Below are 19,748 nucleotides of genomic sequence, written 5' to 3'. Positions count from 1 at the left end.
GAAGCCACATCCCTAGCTAGCCATCTATATGATTTTCGGATAGGATCACCTACGTTTCCAAGGTTTTCTAATTCCAGGTTGTATTCCCAAATTGCTGACATGGTGAGAATCGCTCATTACCGGGAATCACTCATTACCTAAACCAAACAAGGTTTTAGTTGTTAACCTACCAAGGTTATCAATGATAACCTTGAACCAAACACACCCTTGGTTTTTCTCTTTTGATGTTTTTTTTTGCTTTCTTTATATTCTATTGGAGCAAAAAGGTAAAGTAGTCATCTTAGCTATCTTATACTATCGAGAATGTGATAAATCATAGGAGACATTTGCCCTAACGTAATGACACTCATATTGTCCAGAATGTGATAAATCATAGGAGACATTTGTTCTAGCGCAATGACTCTTTGTATGAGGGAGGTCGGATACTCAGTGAGACATTTTACGCCAATTGGAAATTGATTCCAAGATCAACTCAAAATTATATCATAGCCAAATTTTAGTTCTTAGTTGTCCAAAAAAATTTAAATAATTAAAGAGGCATTCCAAGAATTGAACTCAGAACCTCTCGCACCCAAAATGAGAATCATACCACTAGACAAAATGCCCTAATGAAATTAAAAAATTATTAAATTATATTTGTTACAATAACCCAACGTTCATAAATATAAGAACTGTTGGCATGACCAACCAAATAAAGGTTTTAGGGTATCCACTTCTCCGTTTGTGGTCGGTCCTTTTTCTTCATACGTTTTTATTTTATTTATTTATTCTAAGGGCTTTAAGCTTCTTTCCTATGATTTTGACGATAGATAACTAATGGTTAAAGAATATAATTAAGGAACTAAACATAGAATGTGAAAATGCATGGATTCAGTTTGAATTAGATCCGGCCTAAAACTGTAAATGCGTCAATTATCTACTAACCACCCAGTTTGACTGTTGGAAATTATAATTGACCCATCTTTAGATAGATCAATTATAGTCCTGGCCCAAAGTTTTAAAATACCAATGGTTTTGACCATTGGAATTGCGGGTTAATCGACAGTTGCGATTTTTTTGAATGGTTTTCTTTTTTTTTTAATTGTTCAAATTTTATCATTTTTTCGATAAACGATTATGGTTATTCTCTAAACTTTAAACTTTATAAATATGCTACTTCATTTTATTATTTTTACATCAAATTCTCTATTCTGGTCTCTCAATTCTTAAAGCTCAATTATTTTTAACTTCTTGTATTGAATTCAAACGGAAGAAAGTTCTGGCCACGGCACCATAGCCCGGGATGACAACAGTAACCGTTATGATTTTAGAGATTATCTTCCATTTAAGTTAATACTAGTCAATAGTATATTATAATCATACTTTCTTTAATATATGCATGAGTGTTAGTAAAAAATAAATTCTAATAATTATGAATAATAACTATTATAATATGCACAAGTGATTCAATTTCATACATTTTGATGAATAACTAAGGAAGGGTACATTAAAAAAATTTAGGATTCCATAATATTCAATAGATAATAATTTTTTTTAAAAATTATTATTATTTTTATTTAACAATAATTTTATTAAAAATCATTATTATTGACTGTTTTTTTAAAATGATAACGATTTTTAATAAATCTTTATCTTATGTACGTCAGACAACAAGTTTTTAAAGTTGTTATCCATGAGTTTATTTTTTAAACCTGTGATAATAATTTTAATTAATCATTATCTATTAGTATTATTTATATAATAATAGACAATATTTTTATTAAATTATTGTCTGTGTATATTTTGAGATATAAGAAAATGATATCATCTTTAAAAATTATGTTTTTTTACTCACATACAAACTTTTTTAACAACATACAAACTTAAACTTAATAAATTTAATTTATTTTACTTAATAAATTTAGTATTATTAAAAATTTAAGCATTTTTAAATCATACACTGTAAATTAGGACAATGATTTTTGTCTGTGAGATTTTTATACTTATTTTATTTCTTTCCCTATGTTTATATTTCTAAAGTTTTATTCCTTGGACCTAAAACCTAAAACCCCTTCATGCCCAAACATTACCGCTCGCCTTCATCTCCATCGCCAAACCATTCCTCTTCCCCTCTTCCTCTCTTTATCACCAAAACGTTCACTGCCTTCATCTTCATGGGAGCCTCAACAGCTCGCGAGGTGGGCTTCTTGTAGCGGTCATTCGCTGCTCGACCTGGAGTAGCGAGAGGGGAGGAAGAGAAGCGTATCTCGACCATGGCGACCTTCCGATCCAGCATGGGCCCTTCCGTTGTCATTCGTTGCAGGCTCGTAGTTGGGGACATTGAAATCACTCGTTGATGGGGATAAAAGAAGGGGGAAGGACAGGGATGACGACCTTGATGGTGGCGGGCTACTCCGTGCTGTTGTTCTTCTTGACGCCGCTTTTGGCGTCGATTTCGGCTTGGGCGGTGGGGTCACCGCTAGTGCTGGTGGGCGTACTGATGATGAAGACGGTGATGGAGGTGGAATGGGAGAACATGAGTGAAGCCATCCCCGCCTTCGTTACCATCATTTTGATGCCCCTCGCCTACTCAATTGCGTATGACCTCATCGGTGGCATTGCCACCTACATCGTCCTCCGCCTTTGCGACTGCATCTGCTCTGTTCTCGTCAAGAGCTTCCATCTTCTCCGCAATAGCTCTGCTTTATTACCTTGTTCGATCAATGTGGATGATAAGTAGAAGATTGAGCTTAATGATCAAGAACTTACATAACACACTTAATTAACTTTTAACATCCAAAGGCCATATCAAAAAATAGAGCAGAGTAGAAGTTACAAATGTTTGGATTTTTCTCTATTTTGTTTGTTTTATTATTATTGTAGTAACTAGTGAATGCTGCTTGTATTGTGCGTACTCACACTTTTAAGTAACTTCTATTATTTTGTTTTTAGTGTGGGCAAACTATTGGCACTAGTTTTAACCTTTAGCAGAGTTCCTCCATGTAATTAATTACTTCACTTTGATGATATTTATTAGACAGGTAGGTCTTGTTGGAGCAATCTCAATGGTCCGTGGGATCATGTATTTTAGTGTTTAGACAAAAGGTTTAAGTTAGGTTCATCCTTATTATTTGATATGTGTATGTGAGTGTGCAGGTATATAGGATACACATGTGACTCAGGTTGATGGCTTCGGGTCCGGTGAAGGATGGAACATCCGAGGGATCATGGACAAGGCAGTGAGGAAAAGGGCCAAGGGAAGCGACTTTGAGGCATACGCGAAGGATGACATTGGGGACGAGCCACGGTTTGAATGCATTCGAGGGACAAGAGCTAAAGGAAGTAGGCTTGAAGGCAAGAGGTCAAGGCTGCAAAGAAGCGTCAAGTGAGTCATAAGGGTGAGGGTACGAGTGCATGAGAGATTGTACTCAGAGTAAAATCCTAATTTTAGGGGTTTACTGTAACAACACTATAGCGGTTCTATAGTTGCACCGTAACGTTACTGTAGTTGCACTGTAGCATTACTGTAGCAATCGATTGTATATTTTAGCAGTCGACTGGTGCAGTCGACCGGGCAGTCGACTGGGAGCGAACAGAATGTTTCTGTTCATTCGGTCAGTGTGGAGCAGTGGACTGCTAGTTTTAGCAGTCGACTGGTATCGAGCTGTTGGGATGTAACGGTCAAATTTCCATAGAGGGCAGTCGACTGCATGTTTTGGCAGTCGACTAGTAGGCGGGCAGTCGACTGGGAGCGAACAGAATGTTTCTGTTCATTCGGTCAGTGTGGAGCAGTGGACTGCTAGTTTTAGCAGTCGACTGGTATCGAGCTGTTGGGATGTAACGGTCAAATTTCCATAGAGGACAGTCGACTGCATGTTTTGGCAGTCGACTAGTAGGCGGGGTTTTCAACCCGCGACCTATATAACCAAGGCTTGGAAGCTTGGTTATCTCTGACGAAATTGGAATTGGTTAAAGTCTAATTAGTAGTCTTTTGTGCTCAAGAGATCTTTGTGTGCCAAGAGGTCTTGGTTGGAGTTGTGGTGAGGTTTCTCCACCCACAAGAAGGTTGAGCTAGCCGGAGTTTGCCGGGGACTAATCAACCGACGGATTAAGGGATCGTCCACTTTACGGACACGCCGTGCAGTAAGAGCAAGTTATCTCCAAACCACGTAAACGAACGTGTTAGCGGTTTGCATCTCTTCCTTTGTATTTAGCTTTCATATTTGTATTCGTGGTTATATTCTTTGTTTGCCGCTGTATACTAACGAATACATAGGAAGCGATCAATTTTAGGGTACCGTCTATCCAATCCCCCTTCAAACTGGCCATCGATCACTCTATATGCCTTCCTTTCACTATTCAATGACAGAAGAAAACAAACAATAATGATATTTTTCTCTATTTTTTTTTAGCAATAATGATAATATGCTCTAATTTTTTATGGTTACATAGGTATATAATTTATGGAAAATTCTTTGTTCATGACCATTGATCTTGGCACTATGCATGAATTAGAAATAATGCATGAAACACATCTAAGAAGATTAAAATATACAATATCCAATTAAGAAATAACTGCTCCAATAAAGTAATATATAAAAGATAATGACAATTTACAATTTGTCATTGCAACTTAATCCACTTGTTACGTTATACATAGTTTCTTGTTGTAGATCATTATTTATTATTCTAATTGTAGGGAATATAAATCTTTTTTCTAATAGAAACTTCATTGTTTATTATAAACCAAATAATTTTCATAAGTAGTAACTTAGCCTTGGTTATTTTTTTGCTATAGGTTAACTAAAAAATGTTGAAATCTGCTCTGAACATGGACTTGTACACAAAAATTGACTATCTTAAATAAGGTTTCATTTATTCTCTAGTAATCATAGCATCTTGGAGCCACTATTCTTGATAATTTATTCTCTAGTAATCATAGCATCTTGGAGCCACTATTCTTGATACTACCTTGGCTGTTTACAATGTCAAGATTGATAAAAGGTGACTTTCTAGTAATCCTATGCCTCAAACTCTCTTTTAAGAAGGACTATGATTGCTTTTATACAATTTATTATAACGTATTACAATTTTGATTCAATTCATCATCTATCAATATTTTGATTACAAAATGTGATTTTTGTCTTCTTTGTGTGCATTAGATAACCATTGTATTAGATGTATTTTATATTATCTTGTTTTACTCTCTTATCATGATTTTACTTAATGGTTGCATGGTCATAATACAAGTAACTTAATTTTACTAGATGACTCCCTTTTGGTTGATACCTCAAGATATCAGTATCAAGCTTAGCGAGATGGTGAATTAGGATCCTGTCTCTTTCTCATTCATTCACTTTGTTGATCTTTTTTCAGATTTATCAAGATGTGAAAAGTATTGCTCTGTTATTAGTTTTTCCATTCTACTTATATGAATCTGATTAGTTAGCACAAATTAAGTGATTCTTTGGATGATACTATCTAGCTTGATGGGTTAGCAAACAAAAAAGCTTTTCTTTGATTTCTCGAAACACAACTCCAACTGCTGATGGACTAGTAAAAATTGCAGGTTGAGACTAAAGATGATTATCTTTTGTCCATTCAACATGTTCATCATGGGAAAAATAACTTTGGGAGAAAGGCATGTCCCTCCGGTTTTCTTCCAACATGGTCTTTTTAGGTATTAACTCAAATCCTTTTGATGTGGATGCCTCCCAAATTTGAACATTTGTTCATGTTATTTTCAGATTATTATTCTTTTGTCTTCTCATGTGAGCAGGGTGGAGATACATAGTTCATGAATTTATTTAAGTAGTCGCTAGGTTTCATCCTTGCAGATAGTGGGTTTGATGCTTGGGTTAGTAATGTATGCAGCACAAGATGGAGCCATGGCTATACCAGTTTATCTGTTCATGAGAAGGTATCTCTCTCTCTCTCATTTTTTTTTTTCATTTCCTCGATAATACATAATTATGTTCTCTTGTACTCTTTATATCAGAGCATTTTGATCATAATGTTATGTAGTCCTTGATTATTTTTCCAGGCATATTGGAATTGGGGTTGACAAGAATCGGCACAGAATGACTAGCAAGCTATGATAAGTTATAGATTTTCTAAACTAGTAACCTTTATTGATGTTTGTAGTTATTAGATTTAGAATCTTATTTATCGTTTTACACTTTTCATGCTATGTGTTGAAACCAAAGAGGGGCTGAAATGAATTTGCAAAAATTTAAGTGGTTACACCAGGAAGACTTTATATCAATCTGTTAGGTATACAATTATATTTTCTAATTTATAGCATATATGTTTATTTGAGCAGGAGCCATCAAGGGTACTAGGAAGAATGTCGAAAAGTCGAAAAATGAAGACTTTAGCAGGTTAAAGAGCAATGGGAGCTATAGTGTCACCTCTTTATCGACATCTAAGTAGAAAAATCTCATATTACTATATTGCTCTACCTTTGTTTTATTAGGGTCGGTACTTATTATTTTGTTGGTTGCATATAAAATTTCTTTAGAATATTATAAATATTATTTTCGAATGTTAGAAAATTGTATATTAAATTTTATTTTCAAATTTTGTATTTTAAATGATTTATAATATTATAAAATTTTATATTAAATTTTATTTTTTTTGTTTTTTATCGGAAAAAAGATAATTATTTTTTATCATTGTAAAATTGTTGTCTTTGCCTTCAAAGATAATGGTTTTAAATCATTGTCTTAGAACATCCTCTTTAACAAAATGACCTTTAATAATAATTCTAAAGAGGTTACGATAATAGTGAAAATTTATTGTTGTTAGACTTTTTTTCTTGTAGTGGTAATTTGGGGAATAAACATGTAATGAACACTATTTAATGATGAATAAAAAGATATCATTTTAATTAATGTAATAAAAAGTAGAGTGAATTTTATCCTTATCAGTCGATTGGTTTTTTGAACCTGTCAATTGATTTAGCTCTGTGCCAAAACGTAGAAATTATGAGTAAATCAACCGACTGATTTATTTATTTTTTTATCAAAGTCGATTTTTGGTAAAATTAGTTAATGAACCAAATAACCTTAGATTGACATAAAATTAGTTTCTATGTGTTCGACTATCTCTCCTGATTATATTTATGCTCTCAAATGTCAATTTGATGTTTGGTATATAGCCGATTTTACCTAAAACTGGCTAATTAGCCAAATGACTTCAGATTGTCATGAAACTAATTTCTATGTGTCTCTCTACCATTCATGTTTTTAAATGTCAATTTGACTAAATATATTGAGAGTAATGATTTTTTTAACATGAATATATTTGAAAATTTTAATTCATGTTAAAAAAACTGGCTGATGGACCAAATGACCTCTGATTGATATGAAACTAGGTACTATGTATTCAACTAGTTTTCTTGATTATATTCATGCTCTCAAACATCAATTTGACCTAATATATTAAGAGCAATAATTTTTGAATATAAATTAAAATTTTAAAATATATTTATGTTCAAAAAATCATTGTTCTCAATATATTGAATCAAATTGACGTTTGAGAGCATGTATATAATCAGGAGAGAGAGAGACAAACACATAGGAATTATTTCATGTTAATCTGTGGTCATTTAGTCCATCAGTCAGGTAAAACTGGTTGATGCACCTAATTACCTCGGATTGATATGAAACTAATTCCTTTGTATTCGTCTACCTCTCCTAATTATATTCATGCCCTCAAATGTCAATTTAACTCAATATATTGAGAGCAATGATTTTTTGAATATGAAAATATTTGAAAAATTCAATTCTTATTTTAAAAAATCTGACTGATAGACCAACCAACCTCAGATTGACATGAATTAAATCCTATATATTCAGCTAGTTCTATTGATTATATACATGATTTCAAATATTAATTTGACCAAATATATTGAAAACAATAATTTTTTAAATATAAATTAAATTTTTAAATATATTCGTATTCAAAAAATTATTACTCTCAATATATTGAATCAAATTGACATTTAAGGGGATGAATATAATCATAAGAGACAGACGAACACATAGAAACTAATTTTATATCAATTCGAGGTCATTTGATCTATCAGCTGATTTTGTTTAAAACTAGATGATGGATCAAATGACCACTAATTGATATAAAATTAATTCCTATGTGTTCGTCTACCTCTTCTATTTATATCTATATCCTCAAATGTCAATTTAACTCAATATATTGAGAGCAACAATTTTTTTAACACATATGTTTGAAAATTCAATTCTTATTCAAAAAATATGGCTAATGGACCAATAAACTCGGATTGACACGAAACTAGTTTCATATCAATACGAAGTTATTTGGTCCATCAGCCTGCCAAATTTGCCTAATGGACCTAATGACCTCGGATTGATATGAAGTTAGTTCCTATGTATTTGTCTATCTCTCCTAATTATATTCATACCTTCAAATATCAATTTGACTTAATATACTGAGAGTAATAATTTTTTAATATAAAAATATTTGAAAAATTCAATTCATGTTTAAAAAAATCTGACTAATGGATCAAACGACCTCAGATTGACATAAAACTAGATCATATGTGTTCAGCTAATTCTCCTGATTATATAGATGCTGTCAAATATTAATTTGACATAATATATTTAAAGTAATGGTTTTTTGAATATAAATTAAATTTTTTAAATATATTCTTATTTAAAAAATTATTGCTCTTAATATATTGAGTCAAATTGATATTTGAGGATATGGATATAATCAGAAAAGGTAGACAAACACATAGGAATCAATTTCATACCAATTCGAGGTCATTTGATCCATCAGCCGATTTTGCTCAAAATCGACTGATAGATCAAATGACCACGAATTGATATAAAACTAGTTCCTAAGTGTTCATTTACCTCTCTTTATTATATTCATGTCTTCAAACTTCAATTTGACTCAATATATTGAGAGCAACAATTTTTTTAACACGAATATGTTTGAAAAATTCAATTCTTCTTCAAAAAATTTGGCTAATGGACCATACCCTTAACTTGAATTGACATGAAACTAGATTGTATGTGTTTGACTAGTTCTCTTGATTATATTCATGCCCTCAAATATCAATGACCGAATATATTGAGAGTAATAATTTTTTGAATACGAATTAAATTTTTCAAATATATTTGTATTCAAAAAATTATTGCTCTCAATATATTGAGTCAAATTGAAGTTTGAGGGCATGGATATAACCGAGAGGTAGACGAACCCATAGGAACTAGTTGTATGTCAATCTGAGGTTGTCTGATTCATCAGCCGATTTTGTCAAAAATTGGTTAATAGACTAAATAACCCCAGATTGATATGAAACTAGTTCTTTTGTGTTCTTCTATCTCTCCTGATTAAATATGTGCCCTCAAATATTATTTGACTTAATATATTGAGAGAAATGTTTTTTTAAACACGAAAATATCTAAAAATTTTAATTCATGTTCAAAAAATCTAACTGATGGATCAAATGACCTCGGATTGATATGAAACTAGATCCTATGTTTTTCTTTAGTTCTCATGATTATATCTATATCCTCAAACATCAATTTGACCCAATATATTGAGAGCAATAATTTTTTAATATGAATTGACTTTTTCAAATATATTCGTATTTAAAAAATTATTGCTCTCAATATATTGAGTCGAATTGATGTTTGAGGGTATATATATAATTAGGAGAGTTAGACAAACACATAGAAACTAGTTTCATGTCAATTCGAGATCGTTTGGTCTATCAACCAAATTTTTTGAAATAAATTAAATTTTTAAATATCTCTCAATATATTAAGTTGAATTGACATTTGAGGACATGTATATAATTAACAGAGGTAGACGAACAAATAGAAATTAGTTTCGTATTAATTCGAGGTCATTTAGTCCATCAATCTGTTTTGGGAAAAATTGGCTAATAGGTCAAACGACCTCGGATTGATATGAAACTAGTTCCTATGTGTTCATCTACCTCTCCTAATTATAACTATACCCTCAAATGTCAATTTGACCCAATATATTGAGAGCAATGATTTTTTAAATATGAATATGTTTTAAAAAGTTAATTCATGTTCAAAAAATTATTGTTTTCAATATATTAGATCAAATTGATGTTTAAGAGCATAAATATAATTAGGAGAACTAGGCAAATATATAGGATTTAGTTTTAGGTCAATCCAAGGTCGTTTGGTCCATCAACCTGATTTTTTGAATACGAATTTAATTTTTCAAATATTTTTGTGTTTAAAATCATTGCTCTGAGTCAAAAATGACATTTAAGGACATGGATATAATCAAGAGAAATAAATGAACACATAGGAACTAGTCTTATGTTAATATAAGGCCTTTTGGTTCTTCAACTGATTTTGGATAAAAAAAAATTATATGGAATCATAACACAAAAGTAGGAAAGTGTGTTCAAATTTAGTCATATCATTGAATTATATTGATAATTCCAAAAAACTATACATACTATCCTCATAGTGTTGGAAATGGGGAGAGTGGAGACGTGGGAACATGCCCACGTTCCCCACTACTCATAATGGAAAAGTCCATTATGCCCCTGATTTATTTCCCTATATAAAAGGGTGTGTCCAAGGATCGTGAAGGTTTTAAGCGGTTGTTCAAACGGGTTTGAAGAAGGTTCGAAAGACGGACGAAACGAGAGCAAGAGGAGAACATCTAAGACAGTGAGATTTGGTTCGTGGAATCATGGAGGGTTTTCCGATCCTGTGATCGCTCTTCTGACAGCGAGTTTCACTATTACCGATTGCGAATCTGCGGAAGATCGTTGTAAATTTTTACCGCTTTAATTTAATTCCTCTTTCATGCATTTAGAATATATCTACACATAGTATGATGACAGTCAAGGGGATATGGTCCTATTGTTTAGTGGTTTAGAACATTTCTCTTTCAAGAAGGCAGCGGGGATTCGACTTCCCCTGAGAGTACTACGAAAAGAAGTTGATTATTGATTATCCATAAGCGTAGAATGAATTCTTCCTGGATCGATGGTTGAGCGGTGACATCGTTTGATCCATTAATCAATTTTACTTAAAATAGACTTGATAAAAAAATAAAAATATAAATCTTAAATCAGCGGACCAATTTATTTAAAATTTTAATATTTCGATATTAAGTGAAATCGGTTCGACTTTTCCAAAAACTCAATCACTGACAAGGATAAAATAGAAAATAAAAAATAGATACCTAATTTAATAATTTTAAAACTATACTAGTGAATTTACCTACATGATGAATAAGAAAAAAGCTGCTGTTACAAAGTTACAGCAGCCCAGTGGAACAACTAATTAATGGCTGCTATACCTGCAATAAAATAGTGAATATTATAGTTGTTGTATTAACCAATTAGTGTATGCTATCACTCTTTAATCAACCAATTAGTGATTGCTACAGTCATTTTATGATGCTTTTAATATCTTTTAAGTGATTTTAATTAAGTTTAAAAAATTTGACCAATTTGATTAAATATTTTTTAAATTTAAATATATATATATATATATATTGACCAAGTTGGATTAAAAAATAATTTATTTTAATACATTATAACAATTATGGTGCAACTGCTCCACATTGTAGCACTAGTGCGTTATTTTCAATATAAGAAATACGACGTAGGATATTTTTATTTTTTCATATATTAATACTTTAGGGCAGGGGATCAAATTTTATTAGACACATGTTTTTAGAAAAAAAATTCTTCTATTTATTAAGATAGTTGATTATAAATTGATGTTATAATTTATCCTTTTTTATATAATCTAAAAATAAATTATGAAAGATTAAATGAGTTTAATCATCTTCTACTTTTATACTTAAATTTTTATGATCCGTATTCATTCCTTTACAATAAATACTTCATAAATAAATAATTCAGCAACTAACAATATCAAAAATATGACCAAAGTCTTATAAATTATATATAACTTAAATAGTTATTTTTAAAATTAAAAACACAAGTAAATCTTGTTGATAAAATTTAATGGAATAATTAAATTAAATTTATTTTTCTAAGTTATGAAATTAGTTTATAATTATAAATTTAATATAACTCTAAAAGTGTTAATTTATATGTGTATAATATTAAATTATAATTATGCAGCATTAGACAATAATTTTATTTTAATCTTAGACTCTAAAAATAGAAGCCTAAATTAATTAAAAAATTCATAATTAATACAACTTTAAAAGATATTAACCTCATATTGACATTTTTGATCATCAATATTAGGTCCACAAATTTAATTGTTGAAAATTTTGTCAAACATTGAATCATTATTAAAATTTGGAAAAATACTTAAGCTGCTTTAGAATATTAAATTTTGATTCCATAAAATTAGCTAATGGTCATGATTCTGTCTTAAAAAACTGAAGACATGGTATGCTAGGCAAGTAGCTATGCGGTTGATTGAATAAAGACTTTGAGATGGTAAAGATGATAAGAAAAAAATTATGAATTGGAGGGGAAAAGGAATTTTTTTTCTTCTTCCCTACGCATAGTAGAGAGAAGATAGAATGTCAACACCAAAAATCATAGGAGAGATCCCTGACATTGATCTTTTGATGCTCAAGTCAATATGTTGCCCGAGTGAAAAGATGGAGAAGCAAAAAGCATATGCGTGTGTATAGCAGAGCATAAAATATTACGTACCTTGTCAACGGAGAGGGCCTCTCCTTTATATATCATCTATCATAATCTCCACAATCATGACGTGGTTTGGAATGTCAGGTGCCAAAAGTTGTCGGGTGTAGGAATATGTACAACAGGGGGCATGTAACCACCGTTCGAATAATCTTCTGTTACTCATGTGTACCCTGAAGGACTCAATTGGTGCCTTCATCCGACCATCCCTATATTGATAACCTGAGCTTTGGATATCCTGTCGAGTTCCTTTTAAGATTTGCCTTATATATTTACTTTGTGAGGATAAGAACACTGAGCCCCGTAAACCTGATCAGTATTATAACCGACCACCTATATGAAGGAGGATGGGTGCATGAATAGTGTAGGCCCACAAGTTTGACTGACTGTTGTATCGACCAGCAATATACTGAGTCATACTTGAGAGTGAAAGGCTGGGTCCGTTGGACCCAACCGAATATTTGGTCGCTCGACCTTATAGGAGGCTGGTCATGTCATAAAACTTGAGCAGCTAAGGGATGATCAGATATATACTAGGTGTCTTAGCATAGGTGTAAAGCACTAGGTCTTTTTAGGTCCGGCTGGCTCTTGGGTCAGTTGGGTCCCTGGATTGAGGGCCTTAGCACTAGGTGAGGAGTGAAGTCCCATAGATTTGTGACATGTTAGCTGCTACCTCCTCTTGACTTTGACATTCACCCCATCTTGACTTTGACCACCACGTCATACTTGGATCCAATTGTAATATCCTGTATCACTAGCCTCCCATTCAAGTCTAGTCGAAGGAGACTTGTAGTCCACTGATTGGACCTAAGCCTTATCTTTGCCCAACTTATTGGTCCGACTAGGTGGAAGCACTTCCACTCACCCATTAATGCTATACTTAGTTATCTCTTTTGAAAAAAACTATATGTCAGAGGGTTGATATGCCAGTAGTGTACCATTGATACGAGGGAAGATATTTTTCAGTGTAATGATTCAACTATCTTATCCATCATACATGTCATTTATGGGTAAACACCATGTGTCCCACTAACATATTATTTGAAGCGATAGTTGACGCACTTATTTTCATTTAGATCAATGACACTTCTCCCATTGCAAATCAATTGTCATGAAAGAGCATGTTATTTTGATCAAACGATTGTGGTGGGGCCATGTCTTGTAGCTTATGTTTAAAAACCTAAGTGATGTAGAAACAAATCACTTTGTGCTCCATCTTCTTCCACATTTTCTTCGGTGATTCCCATTGGCGTCCCTTTCTTTCATACGATCAGTAAGGTTCTCCCCTATTTCATCTTTGTTTTATCTATATTCCTCCATGGCACAAAAATCCTTTGCTTCCTGGTATACTTTTAGTCATTTAGATTTTGATATTTGTATCCGAGAGGTGCTCTGCCTGTAATATGAGATCCCCAAAAGCTACCGTATTCGTCTTCCTTCTCCTCAAGAACACCCTCATCATCCTCTGGTGGGCCACATTACCTTCTTTAAGGATTAGATAGTAGCCAGATAGCATTTTCCTATTCCTCCATTTATTTTTGAAATAAGTCATTATTTTGATATCCCACTTCAACAACTTGTGCCGAATGCATTCCGCACTATGTGTGGAATGTTCATTTTGTTTCGCCTATATGGCATTCCTCCAACTCTCCATAAATTTCATCTATTTTCGCATCCTAAGAAATCAGAACCTAGGGTATTTTTGTTTTAGTCTCGTCTTAAGGTAGTTCTCTTCAAAGAACTACCCTCCTCAAATAAGGAATGAAAATCTTGTTTCTTTTTTTGGCTGACCGAGTTGAGATCCAACCTCCCCCCTATCCCTGATCTTAGGAACTTCAAACTCGACTTAGCCTTTATTTCCTATTCCAAGAAGCTAGGCGGGGTGCAATTCAAGGCTCTCAAGCTGCTAAAAGAAGGCCTGCTCTACCTGTTTGAATTAAGCCCGATCTGGGCATCACTTCATTGTTCTTTTGGTAAGGTTGATCAACTTGTTCATTAGGTTATCTCTAACTAAGATATTTCTTGTTTTATGTAGTGGATACTTTCTTGAGGTTGTAGATGCTAAGTGTATTCAGCTAGAAGAGGATGAACTACTCTGGCGAGAGAAAATAGTAATAGCCGTGCGAAAACAACAGTCGACCGACCCTTCTATAGCGGTGTCAAGTAGCCAGGCGATTGAACCCAGTGAGGCGACCACACTAGAAATATTATCAATCGATCCTCTCCCAACATCTGAAGATTCTCCATCTAGAGTGGAGGCGCCAATGAAGAGGAGACGCAAGAGACGCTGGCTCTTCTCCTCCACAAAAGTCTTTGAGGGACGAGTGCCCCCCATCATGGTACCTTCACCTCATTTTATGTCAGTCCGAGATGAAACTCTGACACAATCTTTTGAGCAGACATTGTTCACTTGTCCCTCTCTATCCACTCCTCTTTCAAGCAATATCATCCAGGAGGTTACCTCCTAGCCGATCAACTCTCCCATCTGGTTGAATCAACAACCTACATCTCTTTTTGTCACCCCCTTGCTGAGGCTCCGCTTGCTGCAACTCCTATAATCGAGCCGAACGACTCTATCAGTTCTCAACTCACTATGATGTGCCATCAGTGCAAGCAATCGCTTCTCCATTAGCTCCTCCACCACTCAGTGGTCGGGTACTATTGAGGGGCCAGTTGATGGAGGCTTGGGAGTTTACTGTAAGCAGGTTGGACGAGGACAATCTGACGACGACATCGACAGAGAATGAATATGCCTACGACCTAACCATGGTATGTTTTAACTTCCCTTATATCCCCTACTTTGAACACTTTTGATGGTGCTTGTTTTATAGCACTGGTAATCAGGATAGGGGTGGCATACAAATTGGATAACATGGCCCAGGAAAATGAGGCCCTAAAGAAGTGCCTTTCAGAAGTAGCCTCCCTTTATACTCTTGCCTGGTCACCATGAGAGAGCCAGGTTCAACTCGACCAACTGAGTCAGTTAGAAAAAAGACTTCAAGAGGCTCAAGCATCAAGTAAAGCTAATGCAGAGCAAGCATAGAACTCAGAGGTTGCCCTGAAGACTATCGAAGATAGGTTTCACTCGGAGACAAATCGCCAAGAGAATATAGTGGCTGAGATGGACTAGAAAATCATTGAAATCTAGCGTCTCTATGCTCTATTAGAGGAATCAAAGGCTATGCATGTTGTGAAGTTGGAAGCCCAGACTCAATTGGCATCCAAGTGGTAATAAAAGTTGAACACCCAAGGAGTAGAGCTGGAATCTCTCTAGACAGACTTAGAGGTCGGCCAAAATGCTTTGACTACCTCTAAATTTGAATTGGCGGGTCTCTCTTCTGAGCTAACAGTTGCCCGAGCAGAGTTAGATGCCTATCAAATAGGGGAGGATGAGCGGTTCGAAATAAGGAATATAACCCTCCTCTAATCACAGGATTTTAACCTATCAATCGTTGACTCCATTAACAAAGCTCTTCTCCTCAGGGCCGATGGTGTGATTAGGCAACTTAGAGAGAGGGGCTACTTGGCTTCTGATCCTCCAATTCATTTCCTTGACCACTAAAGGTTAATCTATTAGTTAGAGCCCTAGAGCCAATCATTTGATGATTGTTGTATGGACTTGTTGTATCATATTCTTGTATATAAATAAAGACATTTGTTTTTGGTTATTATACTTACTTGTATTGGTGCCAAATAACTAAGTATAATAGTGTCCTTGAGTAGAAGTTCTTACTTATAACAATCGATTAGTTGAATCGATAGTGAGATGATATAGGGAACACTACTCTTAATCATTCTTAGTCGAGTATTAACATTCAGGGACAATGTTAATGCAACGAGACTAGCATGTTGGTCAACTCGATGACTTGATCTCACAAGTCATGGATATGGAGATATCAAGTTGACACATGGGTATGCATTGGAGAATGTATACTGAATGACCCGCCATGAGAAAGTATCATGGATCATTATATGAGTGTCATATACTTTCTCATATGGCTATTAGTATGACTATTAGTCCTTGGACCTGAAGTCACCATGGTTCCCTACATAAGGAGTTACGTACTTTGGCTTTGTCAAGCATCACCCGTAACTGGGTGGACTATAAAGGCGATTACTAGGTATGTAACAAACTATGCGGAGGGATGTGAGTGATGTAGATGGGATCTATCCCTCCTATATGACGGGAGTGACATCGATATTCTTAATAGAGTGAGACCACGAAGTGCATGTCCATGCCCAAATGAGTCAATATGAGATATTGAGCTCATTTGATTGAGTGAGTCTACTTGGAGTTCAAGATTTAGATTGATTAGAGGATGACACGATCTATGCCTCACATTGATCAATCTAGATGTTTAGGATAGAAGGACAATGTCATATATTGTCAGGAGTCACAATTAGTAGTCACAAGGTGATGTTGGATCTCAACATTCTTATAACTTGGGTAGTAATGATGTGTTGCTAGATACCGCTCATTAGTTATGCTTCTAAATTGGTTTAGGAGTATTGCCAATGTTATAAGAATCTATAGGGTCACACACAAAGGGCAATTAGATGGACATTAGGTTCATTTGATGAACTTGAAGGATTAGGTTCATGTGATGAACTAAATTGGATTAAGAGTAATCCAAATTGAGTTAATTGAGTTGGACTCAATTTGGTTCATGTATTAGATGAGTCTAATTTGGACTTAGACTCATTGAATCAATTTAATTCAATGAATAGAGATTCATTAAATTAAAATTGACTTGAACCAATGGTTAGATTAGATCAACCAAGGGAGAGAAGTGGTCAAGTTTGACTTGACTTAAGTAGGAAGATGAAGAGTCAAGTTTTTACTTGACTTTGACTTGACCAATGCCACATCATCAAGGCTTCTTCATTTGGTCAAGTTTGACTTGACCAAATGCCACCTCATGGAGGAGAACAAGAGACTTGACTCTTGATATTCCATGGGGGTTACAAGTCTTGAAGTGGCCGGCCACTTTAGTGTTGGATGAGTTGTTTTTCATTCAAGGCAATTCATTTTCTTCTTCTTCCTCTCAAGCTCTCAACCTCTCTCCCTCTCCTCATCTTTGCCGAGACCATCAAGGGTGCTAGCACATCCTAGTGGTTTCTCTCCATCTCTTGCTTGTGTGGATACACATAGAGGAGTATCTACCTTGATACTTTTGAGATCCGGCGAACTTTGGACGAGCGGGATTAAGCGAAGGGCTTCGCATCAAGGGTAAAGATCTTATCTTGTAGATCTAGGTTTAGAAACTCGTACGTGAATGTTTTCTAAATTTTATTCTTCGCACGGATCCGGTGGCTGGGGTTTCGGGGTTTCCGCAACGCAAAAAGTGATTTTTGTGGTCCGAAAAACCCAACAGTGGTATCAGAGCCACGTGCGAAGCGCGTACGAATTTTAATTTGTATTTTTATGAAAATTACAGATCTATAAATTTCTGTAAAATTATGTTTTTTATAGTTTTTATGGATATTTTTCTCGTAGAAGCGAAGCACAAGTGTTTAGACACTTGTAGGCTTCGACTACCGAGAAGATCTTTCCGAAACGGCAAGGTTTTGCCCCAAATCTTTTTGGGACAGCGGGCTAAGGCACTGTAGGATCACTAAGGAACACTCGCGATGGTTATATCGCGGTAGGGGTGTTGCCCTTGACCTCGCAAAGGGATTCGTTCCGTGATTGCGCTCGAAAAATGCTAAACGGGACCACCGGGAATTTTTATTCATAAAAATTGTAAAAAAATTGTAATAAAATTATAGAAATTTATAGAAATTGCATAATTTAGAATTATGTATTATTTTGTGATGGTCATGGCCCAAAAGAGCCAATTATATTGGAAATTGTGTTGTAATTCATAATACGACCTACGCGTCGTCGTGTGATTGTGTGTGTTGTATATTTGATACGTGACCTGCGCGTCGTGCCTTTCTATTTATTTATTCTTGTTGTAAATTAGTTTAGACTCAAATGTAACTCGAGTTTCACCATTGTAATGTACAAAAATGGAGCGGTGGAAGGTCCACTCGAGACGGAGTTACGAGGAGGGCGCGAGCACCACAAGGTGGTCAAAAGGAAGGAGCTTGAGAAGCTGTTGACCTTAGGTTGACCATCCGATCTTCTCATTGGCTTGAGAAGATCGTAGTAGGGTCATGACTAATCACAAAATATTTAATTAATTGCTTGTGTGTGTATATGTGATGCATACTAGAATAAGTAATTAATTAGTGCCTTAACAATTCGATTCGATCAATCGCGTACATGATGCGCCCTAACGATTAGATTAGATCTAAATCGAGTATATGATACACCTCGTCGATTAGATTAGATCTTAATCGTGACAACTCGTAATGCCTACAATGCCGTGATACCTATCACTACCTCGATCACATGTAGTTGTTGAATCTGCCAAAGCAGAGCAACACATATTATCTTGGTAGGGTACGGAGGGACAATCTTGGTCCCACCTATCAACACATGGGTGAGTAAAACTCAATTAGATAGAGTATAACTAGTTAAATCAAGTTTAACTGTAGGCATTTGTCCAATAGTTGGAAGATAGGACAAAATCACGTTTATATTAACTCTTGAGCGTATTAGCCAAAGCTAACTCGAGTTTTAATATAAATACTGATCATGATCCTATAAACAAGAGTTGCATAGAGATGTAATTGGTAATTAGTTACCTACCGATCATACTAAGTCTTGGGCAATTTAGCCAAAGTTAACTCAAGGCGTAGTATGATGTGGATCTTGTCCCACATGAATTATAGAATTCAGTGGGAGCATCATTTAATTAAAAGGCCTAATTAAGTGATTACTAGAATATGATGTTTATTTATTTTCTGTATTTTGCTGTTGTAGATTACCATGACGTCAAACACGAACACCTTCTATCTGCGTTATGTCCTTGACAAGGACAAGCTCAACAGAGCAAATTTCCTGGACTGGTACAGGAATATGAGAATAGTTCTCACCCAAGAACGTAAACTATACGTTCTGGAGCAGCCCATTCCGGAGGCTCCTCTTGCCAATGCCACGCGAGCTGACAAAGATGCTTATAAGAAGCATCAAGATGACGCA

The 19,748-nt window shown here is 34.6% G+C and overlaps 1 long non-coding RNA gene across 2 annotated transcripts; it reads left to right on the top strand.

The window, feature by feature from the left end:
• Nucleotides 1-4,114: 4,114 nt before the first annotated feature.
• Nucleotides 4,115-6,316, top strand: LOC122000247. Of its 2 annotated transcripts, none has more exons than XR_006117041.1 (3): nt 4,115-5,659; nt 5,817-5,899; nt 6,023-6,316. It is a non-coding gene; the product is annotated as an uncharacterized LOC122000247 (long non-coding RNA). The 2 variants fall into 2 exon arrangements; XR_006117040.1 differs by having other exon boundaries at nt 5,759-5,899.
• The last annotated feature ends 13,432 nt before the right edge of the window (nt 6,317-19,748 follow it).

This window comes from Zingiber officinale, chromosome 7A, assembly GCF_018446385.1.
Source record: "Zingiber officinale cultivar Zhangliang chromosome 7A, Zo_v1.1, whole genome shotgun sequence".
NCBI classification, from domain to species: domain Eukaryota; kingdom Viridiplantae; phylum Streptophyta; class Magnoliopsida; order Zingiberales; family Zingiberaceae; genus Zingiber; species Zingiber officinale.
Note: the sequence above shows the minus strand (reverse complement) of the source record. Positions and strands in the feature narration are given on the sequence as shown.